General features: G+C 36.1%; 1 protein-coding gene across 5 annotated transcripts in view; it reads left to right on the top strand.

Annotated features, from left to right (window-relative positions):
• Positions 1–15,109, top strand: part of prickle2b (prickle homolog 2b) — a 152,349-nt gene that overhangs the window by 78,111 nt on the left and 59,129 nt on the right. The window contains exon 1 of one of the 5 annotated variants that reach the window (XM_052017720.1): positions 78–106. The exons of the other annotated variants lie outside the window; for them this stretch is intronic. The gene's annotated coding sequence lies outside the window, so the exon portion shown is untranslated. Of the gene's footprint in view, positions 1–77; positions 107–15,109 lie in introns of those variants that run through there. 5 annotated transcript variants of the gene reach the window in all.

Genomic DNA, 15,109 nt, shown 5'->3' with positions numbered 1-15,109 from the left:
TTATTTAAGCTTCTGAGTAGAGCTGTGTGTGTCATTTCAGCTGTTGTTAGGATTTAAGAGGAATGACAGAATGCAAATGGTGAACCCTCTGACACCTGGTATTGCAGTAAGTTTAAATTTTCTTAAGTCAGTTTCACAAAATATCTTCTATATTCTGTTACGTATCTTTAACTATATAATCTCTGAATTTTTCTTAGTTTTATAATGAATATTGCACTGAATTCTCCAGGATCAAACTTTAGGTAGCTTTCATTGAGGAGAACAGAAACATTAGCACTGCATTATCAGCATTTATTTGTCCTGTAAACAACTAATTAAAGTACATCACATTAATGATTTCAACATTGGTCTATCTTAATTGGATTTAATTTCATCCTTTGTTAATAATTATCAGTGTGGTTTGTTTGCAGAAAACAGTGTTGTCTGCTTGTGAACAGCTGTTTTGTCCAAATGTCTGGCAGTTAGAAAGTATATTATTGGCCCCTGAAATTTAATGTATAACCAGTATTCTTTATGCAATAATTTGCTATTCTGGTCATTGACATTTTCTTAAATCTCTGAAAAAACCTAAATAAGAATTGTGAAAATGGCAGCAATTTACTTTGAGACTAGATTGATCAGTATGGGCTTGAGAATTTGCATGTAAGCTACAAGGGCACAGAGAATAACATTTTGCTTGTGAATTATTTTGTTTTTAATGCTTGTCCAATGATCATTATGCTTTTATAAATATAAAATTAATAAGCTAATTGAGTTTTCCAATGAAATGTGAATGGTTTATTCAAGTCTGGCATTCAGAGTTTTCATTGCCATAGATTTTTAGGTTGTTCAGGAAACCAGCGTTGTTTGACTTTGATTATGCACCAACTGTTAAAAGGAAACAAAAAATAATGTGGTTTCATTTTTGCAATTATTAACGATCAAATTTGTACTGGGTTTGATTAATTAGAATATTTCTGCTACATGATTTGTTTTGCCTTCAGCCATGGTCATATGAGTTCAACCAATTGCTGTGAATTCAGATATATGATAATACTGTTGGTCTCAACAGTAATTTAACTCTTGAAGATCTGAAAGATATTTCTCTGCATTTGAAAAGGGATAGAATGACCAAATAATTACCTACTAGGTTGAAATGTTTTTGTATCAAGTGAAAGGTAGAAGAATATTATGATAAGCACTATATTCCTTTCACAAATGCAAAGCATTTTTTGTAATGCTTAGTTAATGATAATTAACTTTGTATGCCTCAAGGCCAGTGCTCTGCTTTTCTGATTATGAGCTCAGAAAACACATGTCCTTGAACCATACAAGGGAGAATAGTGTACAAGATGCACTGCCTTAAGTTTCAGAATTCTGGAGGCAATTAACTTTAGTTTAGATAAGGATAATCACATCTTAAATGTATGTATGCTTAATAAATGTATTTAAAATTTGATGAAAAATGAATTTCAATGAAGTATATTGAGGAGACTTTACTAAATTACATTAATCTTTTTAAACTTGATGGCATGAATTAACTTGGCGTGTTTAAAAAAAACTTGTATGTAGTTTGTCATGAAAATAGTTACACAAATTTTGAATATTTTAAAAAAAAACAAACGTGATAGCCGTGATAAAGTTAGACTTTGATATTATGTGAAATAAGTCCTTTGTGTTATGTGAAGGTCTGAATTTCAGGCTGTAAAGGAAATTGAATATGTATTTGACATAATACATTCCTAATTAGTGAATAATTCATGATTCTACTATCACACTGAAGTCTTTATCAGCACACACCAAGTGTAAGTGATAGTGTAGAAAAGGCGAAAGGCAATTGTTACTAACTTACTGAGCTGGAACAATCACATTAGCACGAAGAGGCTGTGATGAACAGCGGTCATCTTTAGCAGAAGAAAGGCCGAAGGCAACTTTAATGGGTGGGGGGAGAAGCAGTCCTGCTCCTCATGGCCCACAAAGGAGATCTATAAATATTTACTTCCAAGTTTCCTGAGCTCTGAGGATTGCAGGCAGCAGTTGTTAAATTTAAAATGGATTTCCAGTTGCACTATGGAATTGTGATTGAAATATGATAATGAAGAGTCCCACTCTCCAAAATAGGACATATGTGTGTAAATCATTTCTATGAAAAGTGGCAGTTGGCTCACGGACAGAAGGATGGAGATACCAATCCAATTTCCTTCCCTCTCTATCAAGGGGATAGGAGTTAATATCTCAGTCCATGCATGTGTCATATTATGATAATAATGATGAAGATACCTCCTTGTTATCTGTATAAATAAACCATATTTCTAATATCTAAATCATTATAATGCACCTGGAAGTACAAGTTGATTGACCCTTGTACCAGTTTTGGTAGGTTAACTGTCTGTAGTACATTAGCCCTACATTAAGTGAGTGACAGAATTGGGGAGATGGTGGAGGGGGGATGGGTGGAATGTTGATAGGTATGAAAGAGAATGAATTACAGGGAAATAAATGGGGGAATGGGATTACTCTGAGAGCTGGCAGAGACTCATTGGGCCAAATACCCTCCTTCAGTGTCATTGGGAAATATATGGAAAGGCCTTTCCTTCTCAATGTTCTGCTGTTGCAAATAGTGGAGATTGCAGAAAAATGAGTTGTAGTCTGGATTGGAAGTAGGGAGGGGAAAAAAAACACCAGTGAGTTGGGGAGGAAATGGTATGGAATAGAAAGTCCAGACACAGATCTTGCTGATGAATTGATCAGTATGGGGAGGGAATTTCAGCTTGTGATGGTTCCTGGTTTGGAGTGGATACCAGAAAGCATTTGGGGTATAGATGGGAACAATCAGAAACAAAAGAAAGCATCCACCTGGAAAAAGATTTAAAACTCTCCAGCAGTAGTACAAAGTGGCACTTGAACTAATTGTGAAACATGTCTCAGTCCTCCAGTTAAGATTTTCTACATTGTGCCTTGCCTCTATTGTTTACATCACCCTTGTCTCCTTGGTACAATTTAGTGCATCAAAAGATAGTTATTTTCACATTGATGTCAATGTGCATGTTCTATGCCCTCACTGTGTATACACTTCATTTCTAATGAAGGAACCATGACTAATTTTTGGAGGTTCACTACCAGCTTAAGATTTGCTTGATCACATTTTGTGATTTATTTTTCAAAAAATATCATGCAGTATCATGTAATAGATTATTTGGCCCTATGTTTTCCAAAAGCTAGTTGGCTAACTATACAGTTGAACACTATGCTGCTGATTGTTTTCTTCCTGTTTAGGGAAGTTGTTTCTATATGTATGTTCTTCTGCCTTTCCGTGTCATTTGTGGCTCAGTTGCTGGTACTCTTGTCTCTGAGTCAGAAATTTATGAGTCAAGTTCCACTCTGGAGAAGTGAACGTATAATCCAGACTGACACTCCCACTGGTGGGTGTACTGAGTAAATGCGGTGCTGTCAAAAGTGCCGTCTTTCAGATGAGAGGCTGAGCCAAGATCTATCTATTCTTCCTGGTAGATGTGAACAGTCCTTCACACAGATCAGAGCTGACTTATCCTTAGAGTTCTGCATAATATCTATCCCTCACTCAATTTCACAATAACAGATTATTTGGCCATTAACACTTTCCTATACACAAATTTCCTATACACAAATTGGCTGACATTTTTCCCAAATTACAAGAGTGAGCACTGAAAGTACTTAAATGGGTATTTTGTGACAACCGGAGTATAAGAAAAATTCAATGTAAATTCTTCAGAATCAGTATCAAGATTATTATCACTGTCTTATATGATGTGAAATTTGTTGTTTTGCAGCAACAGTACAGTGCAAAGACATTAAAAAATATACATTACAAAATAAACAAATAGTGCAAAAAGGAACAATGACGTAGTGTCTATGGACCATTCAGAAATCTGATGACGGAGGGGAAGAAGCCACTCCTGAATCATTGAGTGTGGGTCTTCAAGCTCCTGTACCTCCTCCCGATGGTAGTAATGAGAAGAGGGCATGTCCTGGATGGTAAGAGTCCTTAATGATGGATGCTGCCTTCTTGAGGCACTGCCTCTTGAAGATATCCTTGATGATGGGGAGGGTTGTGCCCATGATGGAGCTGGCTGAGTCTACAACCCTCTGCATTAGAGCCTTCATACCAGGCTGTGATGCAACTGGTCAGAATACTCTCCACATGTATAGAAATTTGCATGAGTCTTTGGTGACATACAAAATCTCCTCAAACTCCTAATGAAGTAGAGCCGCTGGTGTGCCTTTTTCATGATTGCATCAATGTGTTGGCCCAGGACAGATCCTCCTTCAGAGATGTTGACACCCATGAACTTAAAGCTGCTCACCCTTTCCACCACTGACCCCTCAATGAGGACTTGCACATGTTCTCCCGACTTCCCCTTCCTGAAATTCACAATCGATTCCTTGGTCTTGCTGACGCTGAATGCCATTCAGCCAGCTGACCCATCTCACTCCTGTATTCCTTGTTGTTTGTTTTGAAATCTGCTCTATACAATGAACAGTCTTGTTGATCTACATTTTATGACATATGAATTGACTCAGAATTTTTGATTTCTTTACATCATGAAGTGCAGCTGATAGAGAGAATATTGCAATTGGTTGTACTCTTGTATGTGAAGACACCTTTGATTTATTAGCATTGAGGAAATGCATATTACTTTGTGGAGAAGGACCACAGTATAAGATCCTGTTGCCACTAGATATTAAGGGTCTAAATCCTGTGTAAAAGCCTCTCCAACACTTGATGATTGTAATCATCCAACGAGGCCACACAAATGGCATTAGTGCCTTGTACATGGAACATACTAATATTACCAATGATAACCAATAATATAGACCTGATAACATTATAAATGTATAGACTGGATGACACTATGAATGTAGAGAATACCATGCACTGTTGTTCTATAACTTTATTTATGTCATTGAAGCTCCCCTTCCTTAAGGAGAAATCAGTGAACTGTTGACCAGTTAGCCTTCTGTAGTATTAGAGAAAATACTGGAACCTATTTTTATTGAAATGGTAACAGGGCATTTATGAAATAACAATAGGATTGGCAGAATCAATATGGATTTATGACAAGGAAATCACACTTGACTAATCTGTTAGTTTTTTTGAGGTTATAACTAGCAGAATATGTCAGGATGAATCAGTTGATGTGATGCATTTGGACTTTCAGAAGGCCTTCAGTAAGAGATGATTAAACCAAATTAAAGCATACAGTATATTAGTGACAATATACTGGCCTGGTTTAAGGCTTCATTAACAGGTAGAATTCAAAGTGTTGGAATGAGTGGATCACTTTTATGTTGTGAGGCTTTGACTAGTGGGGTGCTCTAGGAATCAGTGCAGCTGTTCACTATATATAAACCAATGATCTAGTGAGGGGAATCAAATTTAACATATATTTTACAAAACTTGGTGGCACTATGATTTATAACCTTATTGAATGGTGAAACAGGCACAAGGTACTGAATAGCCTACATCTATTTCTATGTGTCCCTTTATTACACTGTTATCATAAGTCCAATCTTTCACCATGAAACTGCTCACAAATGGAATGATTATCAGAAGTGAACACACAGCCATTTTAGAAGGTGGATTCCATTCTACTAACAGAAATTACCATCGCTGTCTGTTGTCCACAGCTTTAAAAAATTTATTATTGGCCTTAGGAAAGGTACATGACTATAAAGTTAAAGAAATTAGTTTTTTTTTAACCTCTGATCTGCCCCTATTATCAGATAGTTTATATACAAGAAAAGATTAATGCACGTAACAAATAATAGACCATATATTAATGCAAAAGCAAAATACTGAAAAAGCTAGAAATTTGAAATTAAAACACAAAATGCTGAAGTAAATGCCGCACATTACAGAGTAATTTTTGTGAAAGAAGTATTTAAGGTTGATCTGCTTGGATCTGCTAAATTTTATTTACTTTATTATGTGGGCATTCATGACTCTAAGAACAGGGTGAAGTCCGCACTTTCACTCCGCTGAGTGCCGCTCTCAGGATACCTGCAGCAGTCCATTGAGGGAGCACAGACTTCCTCATGTTTCCCAGTATTAATTTCAGTAGGAAGAAATGGCTGCAGGGATAATGGTAAGTACAGATCAAAATACTTTTTTTTAATTGACTTGATTTATTGTTTTTAGTTGTGTTTTTTTTTTGACTGTTGTATACTCTAAGCAAACTCCCTTTCCTGATTTCAGAAATATCTAACAAGCTGTTTAAAAAAAAATCTTGTACAACCACAGCAGCCATCTTAGAGTCTAATATCTCTTGTTTCAGTAATGATTTATTAAACTAGAAATTTCTATCTTAATGACTCTAGCAACAAGTTTTAATATCTCTTCAAATTTAGCTTGGCTTTCATTACAAAAAAAGTCATTCTTGCCACTTCAGTTCTATCCAACAAACCATAATTATAGTGCTAGTGCTATGGAAATGCCTGAATAGGGCAGAAGAATACTTATGTGCATCTCATGGGGAAATAATTACTGGTATGCTGGATGGTGACGTGGCAACTGGAAATCTGATTTTCATTTCCACAGTTAGTAGACCACACAGTATTATACACCTTTCACCACCTACTTTGGAATGTAGTCTTAGAACATTTTGAAAGCTATCTGTCAATTACAGTTTTTAAAAGGTGGTCATATTGTATTTTATAATGTGTTAATAAGTTTATTTCTAGTAATATTTTAGTTGACTGCTTAGGCAATAGATCCCATTTTCAGGAAATTGCAATATTTGGTACTGGTCTGTCTGTGGCTGAAATTGGGTTTTGTTGTTTTATGCCAGAATATTTTACAGATATATTATTTAAACCAGAGTTTGTTGGTTTTACATATTTTTAATTTATAGCATGCCACATAGTTATGAATTTTTTGCATTAAAGAAAGAAATAATTAGCAAAACTAGCAATCTATATGCTGCATTTCTGTTTAAAAACTACCTTGCAGGAATTGAGAAGTAAATCCAACTTCGTGCAGAGTCGTGAAGGGTATCCATCATCTTAACTATTTGCAACCAAAAGTCAGATAGTTTTCAAAAATCATGCCTTTTTTATTGTGCTGAGATTTTATTTGGAGTAGGGTACAGATGGATTGCCTTTCAGAAGGATGGTTGCTTTTATTATATTTGCCTAATTCCTGAACTAAACAATGTGGTCGTTTTGTCTGGAGAAAGGAGAATTGTTAGAGAGAGCTGAAAGAGTTAGCTGATTCCAGTAGAAATCTGAAACAGATTTTTTAAGTTATGTATTTGAAAATTACTGTTGCAAATATATCAAATCAGACAAAAATTGTGCCCATTATCATGTTTTAAGCAGCATTTAGCCAACATAGTCAAATGAATGTAATATTTATAAGCACCCCTGTTCCCCCAAAGCAAAATATTTAACTATAGTTCAATAATTGTGCTTAATTCTTGGGGTGTTGTGCTTATAAATTTCTGAGGAATGAGTAATAACAAAGCACGAATGGAAAGAATTTGATCATCTTTACTAATCAATAGTTGTATATAATTTTGTATGATTGCATTTGTGAAGTGAATTTTTATTCTTTTTATTTCTGGTCATTGTTGAGCTTGGGCAACAGGAAGGTTGCCAGAATTGACCACAGCACTATTGGATTAGTGAAGGGAAAGTTAGCCACAGTTTCTGCTCTTGATTGCTATCCAGCAACCCTGTTGGACGTGTGTGTGGGTGTACTCGATTAGTACAGCACTTGGTTTATCTTTGTAATTCTCACTATTCAAATGACCTATGGCTACGATTGAGCCTTGTGCATGCACAATGGTCATTTGCATGAAGGGAGAGTGGGCAGTGAATGTGGAATCACGTGGAGAGATGAAATTGGGAGAGAAAGAAAATATCAGAAAAACTTAATTATTTCATCTGGAACATACTTGCATAAAATTGTCATAATTATATCAACTTTTAGATTATTTCTAATAAAATGAATGTCCATTAAGCTAATATATACAAATTTTAGTTTTTTTGTGTACGCTTTTCAGATGTAATTTTAGGAGGCAGTAGTTTTAAATGAAGTGGTTACAGCAGAAAGAAAAAATTGTTGCAATCTGGTTTTGTAAGAATCACAACAGTAATTAGCAAGTCTGCCTTTCACACATACGGCAAGTATGACGGTATGTTAATGGCCTTGTGGGAAGCCTGCTGAAAGAAAATAGAGCCACAGATGCAAAGCAGAATGTTCCAAATCATTCTTAAATATATTTGGTGCAAAGGACTGCATCACTGATGATGCAGACATTCTGAAATCCAAACAAACGTTATGTAAATCCAAACCATTTAAAGCCAGCACAGCTGGAAGAAAAATAAGAATTTTGATAACGAAGTGGAATGCATTTCTTTGTTTGCTTTCATATTGTGTTTAAGCTTTGATCAAGCTAAAATTACAAGACTCTACATAGTTACAAATTGCCATCCCCAATGGTTTTATCTCAGCCTGCAGAAATGGAGAAAAAATAGAAAGATATATTGAGTAAGTGATTCAGTAATCTATCTGGCACTGTTTTCTGTCTCGTGGTCATGCATTTATTCCAGACATCTTGATATTTAGAGTTTCTTCATTTTTTTTGTGTTATGGTTTCACTGTACAGTTAGTCATTCTGATGAATAATGGCTATTTGCTTAATTGATCTTGCTTTTCATAATGAAGCATTGATGTCTATCAGACATACTGGATGATGTTTTATTTTCTCAATTAGAACAAGAGTTGCACTTTGGATTAAAGGTTATCTTTTATTGCTTTTTAATTGCCTTAATATTAAAATTACATCAAAACATAGTTATTCCATTCATTGAATCCATAGGATTTGTTAAATATTTCCATTTGAGGTGTTGACTTAAGAGTCATATGTTTTCTTACTTTTCCTATATGTTACAGTTATAGAGGATTTTATTTTAACTAACCATGACTGAATTTAGCAAAAAATGAAGTAAGCACTGACTATTCTATGCAAGGGAGCAGAAATATTGTAACTACTATATGTGAAATCACCACCATGTTGTAGAAGGGCGACCATGTTGTTCACAGCATTGTTTAGCTGCATGATTAATTCCCATAAATAAGCAATTTGTTACAATGTTTAATTTTAATTCATAAAGTGGTCATGTGGAAATATGGATCTTTGACTTGCAACAATGCCAACATCACAATTTATGGAGTAATTTTATATTATTTTAAGTAATAGTTCATATTCAAATATACAGTATTTTCTTACAATGATGAATAAACACTCTAGCTCAATGCAATAGGTTTTATTAATCTATAACTGTTCAGGTGTGGGCAAGGAAATGGGCAAGGGAATGACCTTGACAATCAAAAAAACTGCAGATTCTGGAAATCTGAAATAATAACCAAAAGTTCTGGAAAATCTCAGCAGGTCAGGCAGCATCTGTGGAAAGAGAAACAGCCAAAGTTTCAGGTCTGCAACCCTTTGTCAGAACTTGACATGTCTCTTAGGTGGACAGATGTCATTCAAACACTACATGTCTGAAATACGGGGCAAAGTATTTTTATGGTGATCCTTATTTTCACATTTCTGAACACTTTGCTTAATATTCTGTTGTTTATTGCTTGACAGTACACAGTGCCTCACACATGGTCATCTCAGTTTTTTTTTTATCCCATCAGTAAATTCGATCGTTACATAGACCAAGCATAGTAGCATTGCTTTGGACAGAATTCAGTTTCTTTTGTTTTAATGGGCCAGGTTGTTGAATCCACCAACCAGTAGTTGTCAGCATTTACTTTCATTTCAGGTCAGCAAATGGCTTGATTGGTGAAGGCACAAGAGACTCCAGATGATGGGGTCTGGTGCAAGAAACACACTGCTGGAGGAACCCAGTGGGCCAAGCACCTCACTTTGCCTCCACAGATGCTGCTTGATCCGCTGAGTTCCGCCAGCAGCTTGTTTTTTGAGCCAGATTGGTGAAGCCACTTGACAAGCCAGTAGCCTCCTTATCGCCCTCCTCCTGAGACTCCACAGTTCCTCGCCATGGTGCGGGGAGCAAGGAATCTTCCAGCCTTTCCACTGGCGGGGAACCTCCACTGGCATCAATCCAAACTCTGCTGAGAATTTTCACTGTTCATGGACCTCCGAATGATGTGAGGCCTCGGAGTGAGCGAGACACAGGGTATCTGGGAGCAGTGGGGGAAGGGGGATAAACTGCATTTAATTTTAATACTTTAGGGTTCTTGTGTTAGGGATTGGCATAATATAAGATCTATCCACCTGGAGGACCTGTGCAGATCAGGGCACGCAAGAAGACAACAGCTCTGCGTGTTCATTTAATATTTAGTGAGTAAATTAAGGAATAGCATCATTGATGATGGAGACTGCCTAAACCATGAGCAACAAACAGAAGGGAAAAAAGATCACATGTTAACAAAGCTCAAGCCCTTTTATCCACCCAGGCCCCATCTGATGTACAGATGTTACTTTACTGAATCCTTACACAGTTTATTTCAAACATTAAGACCACTGACTGTGAATACTTTCTGCCATTTTGTATTGATGCTCTGTAACTTCCTTTCGTATCACTGGCTATTATACTGAAGATCATGTGGTAATTTCACCAAGCAATGCCTATCGGACAAATAATACCATGATGTGATCAAGATATTTGCAGTTTGGAGCTGGATTATTTAAAACCCCTTATTAGCCCCAGTCAATTAATCGTAATTGAGCAAGCTGCCACTGCTGCTTGAAAAATAGTTCATATTAATGAAATACTAATACCAAAATACAACTTTCCCAAATTCTGATATTGAGCATAATGGTATCAAATGCTTGGATAAATGCTTAACAGTATATTTTTGCTTCAATTGCTTCTCATTCTTAACAAAAGATACCCTTTGGTATATAACTGCACTATATCCCACTGCAAAATTTCAGTTGCTACCGTATGGTTGGTCAGGTCACCATATCTGTTTCTTTGCATAAAGTAGCAACTTATATTTAAGATCAGAGCTTTGATTGTCTTCAATTCCTAAATCATAATCATAAAATAAAAATAATATTTTACATTGCTTTACACAGTTTTCAGTCATCAAGATGATAGGTATGAACAATTCTGCAGCCATTGATGTGCATAAACTCATATTATCTCCCCCATGCCAATTGAAACCAATGTGGCTGAGAATTCACTAGTGAATAGTTCTGTAGGACTCCATCAGGGGTTCAGCAGGATCACTGAGGCTTTGCCAAGTGGTACGAATTTTGGCTATTACTGCTAAATAAGAAGTCAGTGAACAGTGAGTCAGATGATACATTTCCTACTTAAAGCTGATTTGTCATATAACAACTTGAGTATTTTATTGAATAAATTAACACAATTTTGGAGAAAATTTTGTGACAATTTAAATATTGATTGTCAGTATCACAGTTAATCAGTAAATGAAGTATACTTTAAAGCAATCCAAACGCCTTCAACTTTCCGGAACAATATATTTGCCCAGTGGTTCTGAATAAGCATTCTGATTGTCTTATGCTGAAATATAATTCAGAGCAATTACAACTTGGGTATAATTTATTCTTGCAGTTGTAATTTAAATGAGTTAAAATTTGTCCATTAAAATACTTTTAAAAATTCTTTTTCACAAAAAGGAAATCAGCAGAGCTAGGATTTAATCTAAGCCTACAGATATTGATCATTAGAGGAAATATACCTGCTTTGTGAACTTAATAACTCAATATTTTTAAAGTAAATTACTTGAAAAATATAGTATGTCACGTTCCACAAGATATCCTTCTTGTACATACTCCCAGGCATTTTTGTCCGAGATATTCATTTCTATAACATGGAAAATTGCACAGAGGAAAGTTGTGTTGAAGTGGCATTAACCAATTTTACACATGTTTCTGAGTGAGTTAATGACAGTTGCTAAAAAGTTATGGACTTTTGGTGGATGAATTTCCAACATCCAGGTTGTCCAAGCAATGTCAATAATAGTGCAACACCCAGTGAAATATTCTGAATCAGAACTGCACATTCTGTTCAATGCCAGAAGAACCAGCTTCTAACCATGCTGAAGATTCAAAATGAATGTGGTTGAAAATGATCATGCACATTTGTCCTGAAATCATAGGCAGAGTTCCACAGCACTCTTTAAAAAAAATAAAGGAAGTATACTAACCCAAACTAGGATCCTAGTCATCACATCCCCGGATGGTTTCCGTACGTTCTCCCTCAAAACTGAGAGGTGTGAAATTCCAGAAGAAATCCTACAAAAAGAGAAATGGTTTCATGTCCTTCAGATCAGAAATAAGCAAAAACACCGGACTAAAGAAATAATACCAAAATTTTTCTTCACCTCCCTGACCTCAGGAAGTCACTACGGGGTCCCTATACACTAGTACTCTTTCAGCTACCATAGAGTGTTGGCAAACAATGAGTACATGCTGCAATGATAAGGCATGGCAGTATCTTCACAGGGAGTGGGAGTTGGAATAGAGAGAATTAAGGGGAGAGGAACCTGTGCAGTCTTCTAAAGAAAGTGCACACAGAAGGAACAATCTTTATACAAAGGCACTTATTGCAATCTGTTGTCAGGAATAGAGTCATAAAGAGAGACCGCATTGAAACAGGCTCCTCAGCCCACTGAGTTCACCGGGACCATCAAACATCCATCTACACTAATGCTACATTAATTTCTTTTTTTTATATTCTCCCCACATTCTTCTCAACTCCCCTCAGATTCTACTACTCATCTAAATACTAGGGACAATTTACAGTGGCCAATTAACCTACCGATCTGCACATCTTTGGGGGTGAGAGAGGAAACTGGAGGAAGTCCACGGGGTCACAGGGAGACTGTGCAAACTTCACACACCCAAGGTCAGGACTCAACCCAGATCTCTGGTCATATGAGGCAGCAGATCTACTAGCTGAGCCGCAGGAAGTGTCTGTAAAGGGACAATGGCTTACGAATGCCTGCACTATTGAGAACCCTGCAATGCAGTCAAATGCCCTTTCCAGCTGTAAGTGGAAAATTTTGAATTCACAAAAATCAAGGGTTCTCCGTTTTTCCAGTAGAACTTTTGTGGACTTCTGCAAAATAGCAGTGAGCAGCTAAGTGTCACTGATAGCACATGCACCCTGCAAACTCTCACAATTGCCTTCAGCCTTCTATGCCTTAGTAATTCATGTCCTCATCCAGATACTATTAAAATGTGAGAGATTCTGCCTCCACTAGCTTCTCAGGCAATACGTTCCAGATTTCAACCAACACTGAGTAAAAACAATTCTTTAAATTACCTCTTTTTTTTTGCCCTTACCTTAAAACTTATGCCTTCTGTTTATAGATATCTCTGTTAAGGGGAACAGTTTTCCACTCCATCAATGCCTCTCCAATTTTGTATACCTCAAACAGGTCCTCCCTCCAGCTGCTTTTGCTCCAAGGAAAACAAAACCCAATACATCCAGTCTCTCCTCATAGCTGAAAAGCTCCATCCTAGACAGCAAAATGGTGAATTTCCACTACACTCTCTCCAGTGCAATCACATTCCAATAGTGTGGTGAGCAGGGCTGCATACAGTATTCCAGCTGTGGCCTAACTAATGTTTTCTAAATTAATTTTCTGAATAGTACCCATCACTAACAATGACTAAGGCCAAAAATTGTACTTTTCACAAAGCAATTATTGGAATAGCAAAATATTATCTCCAAATACAAGGGTGAAATTCCTGAAAGCTTCCTTAAACTATAAATTGAAACATAGTCTCAGATGATGAGATTAAAGAATGAAATTCTTAAAATAATTATAAAAGTTGCAGAACATGATGCGGTTGAAACCTGAAATTCCACACTGTAAACCATTGACCTGCCTGATAATTGACTTATTATCATGGATGCTGGTGAGGCTATATACATGTCGTAAAATCTTCCAGCACAGTGGGAGGTCCTTCCATCTCTTGCACCCTTGCCAATACTGGAAAAATATACCATGTTTGAATTATTTTAAAAAATCATCACATATAATAGTGCTCCCATGCTTACTAATTTCAGTACAGTGGTTTCAATACTCAGATTTGATGAGGGTCACTCTGTGTTTTTCCTGACAATGGTTTAATAAGTTTCCATGTGGGCAGTAGGGGAGTATATTTCTAAATTCCTATCAAAATTCAGTCAAAAACATATTCAAAATGCAATAAGATTCTAATAATTAATTCCATTCATACCATTGTTGTTGGAAATGCATCCAAATTGTGCTTCATGTAATATTACAAGGTTCATCTTTAGACTTGAGGGCTGTGTATTTATTAACATTTCTATAAATGATTTGTTTAAACTCTCCATTCATCACATTAATTATTAATGGAGAAAAAACAATTATAATAAAGTTGTTGACATTAAGTTCCAGTTTAATTGATGAAAGACACCTAAAACTAAGAAAGAAATGTCAAAGCACAGAAGACAATAATACAATATATTTTGCAAGTAGTATATATAAATGGAATAGATTTTGTGTTAAAATTAATACTTAAAAGGGGAAACAAAAGCTTACAAAAATATATCTTTTGACATATAATTAAAATTGCATGTATAATCCTTTCATGCTCTTCCTTGGGTTATATAAAGCTGATTCTTCAAACGAAAGTAAGGAACAATAGACTGTTTAAAATTCCACTCCCAGCTCACTGGGAACCCACCAGCTTCATTATTTCAAAATGTAGGAAACAGCAGCAATCCAGTTGGCTTTAATTCAGAAAATTAGTAATTGCCATTCATTTTACTAGGAGCAGAGCTTGCTTACCGTAGTGAGGGTCATAGAGGAGCAGTGCAAAAGTCCCAAGAAATTAAAAGTGGCACAAATAATAGTGTTAGTCTCTTACAGATGGTATGTCATCCATATACCATCACTGAGGTGCAGGTTTGCCAGAAGGTTTGGATCAATATGTTGATTATTAAGTGTAATTGCTGGATCTGGACATCTACCATATCTTTGTTTCCATTTATTTACTATCTTCCCCTCAAGCTCCATCCCATCTTTTGAGAGAGGCAGTACATACTTCACACTGAATCTCTCCAACCTGAATGGAGAATCGATCAGCCAGACATTATAAAACTGTCAGAG

Source organism: Pristis pectinata, chromosome 6 (assembly GCF_009764475.1).
Source record: "Pristis pectinata isolate sPriPec2 chromosome 6, sPriPec2.1.pri, whole genome shotgun sequence".
Taxonomy (NCBI): Eukaryota; Metazoa; Chordata; class Chondrichthyes; order Rhinopristiformes; family Pristidae; genus Pristis; species Pristis pectinata.
This window is presented reverse-complemented; position numbering and strand designations above follow the sequence as displayed.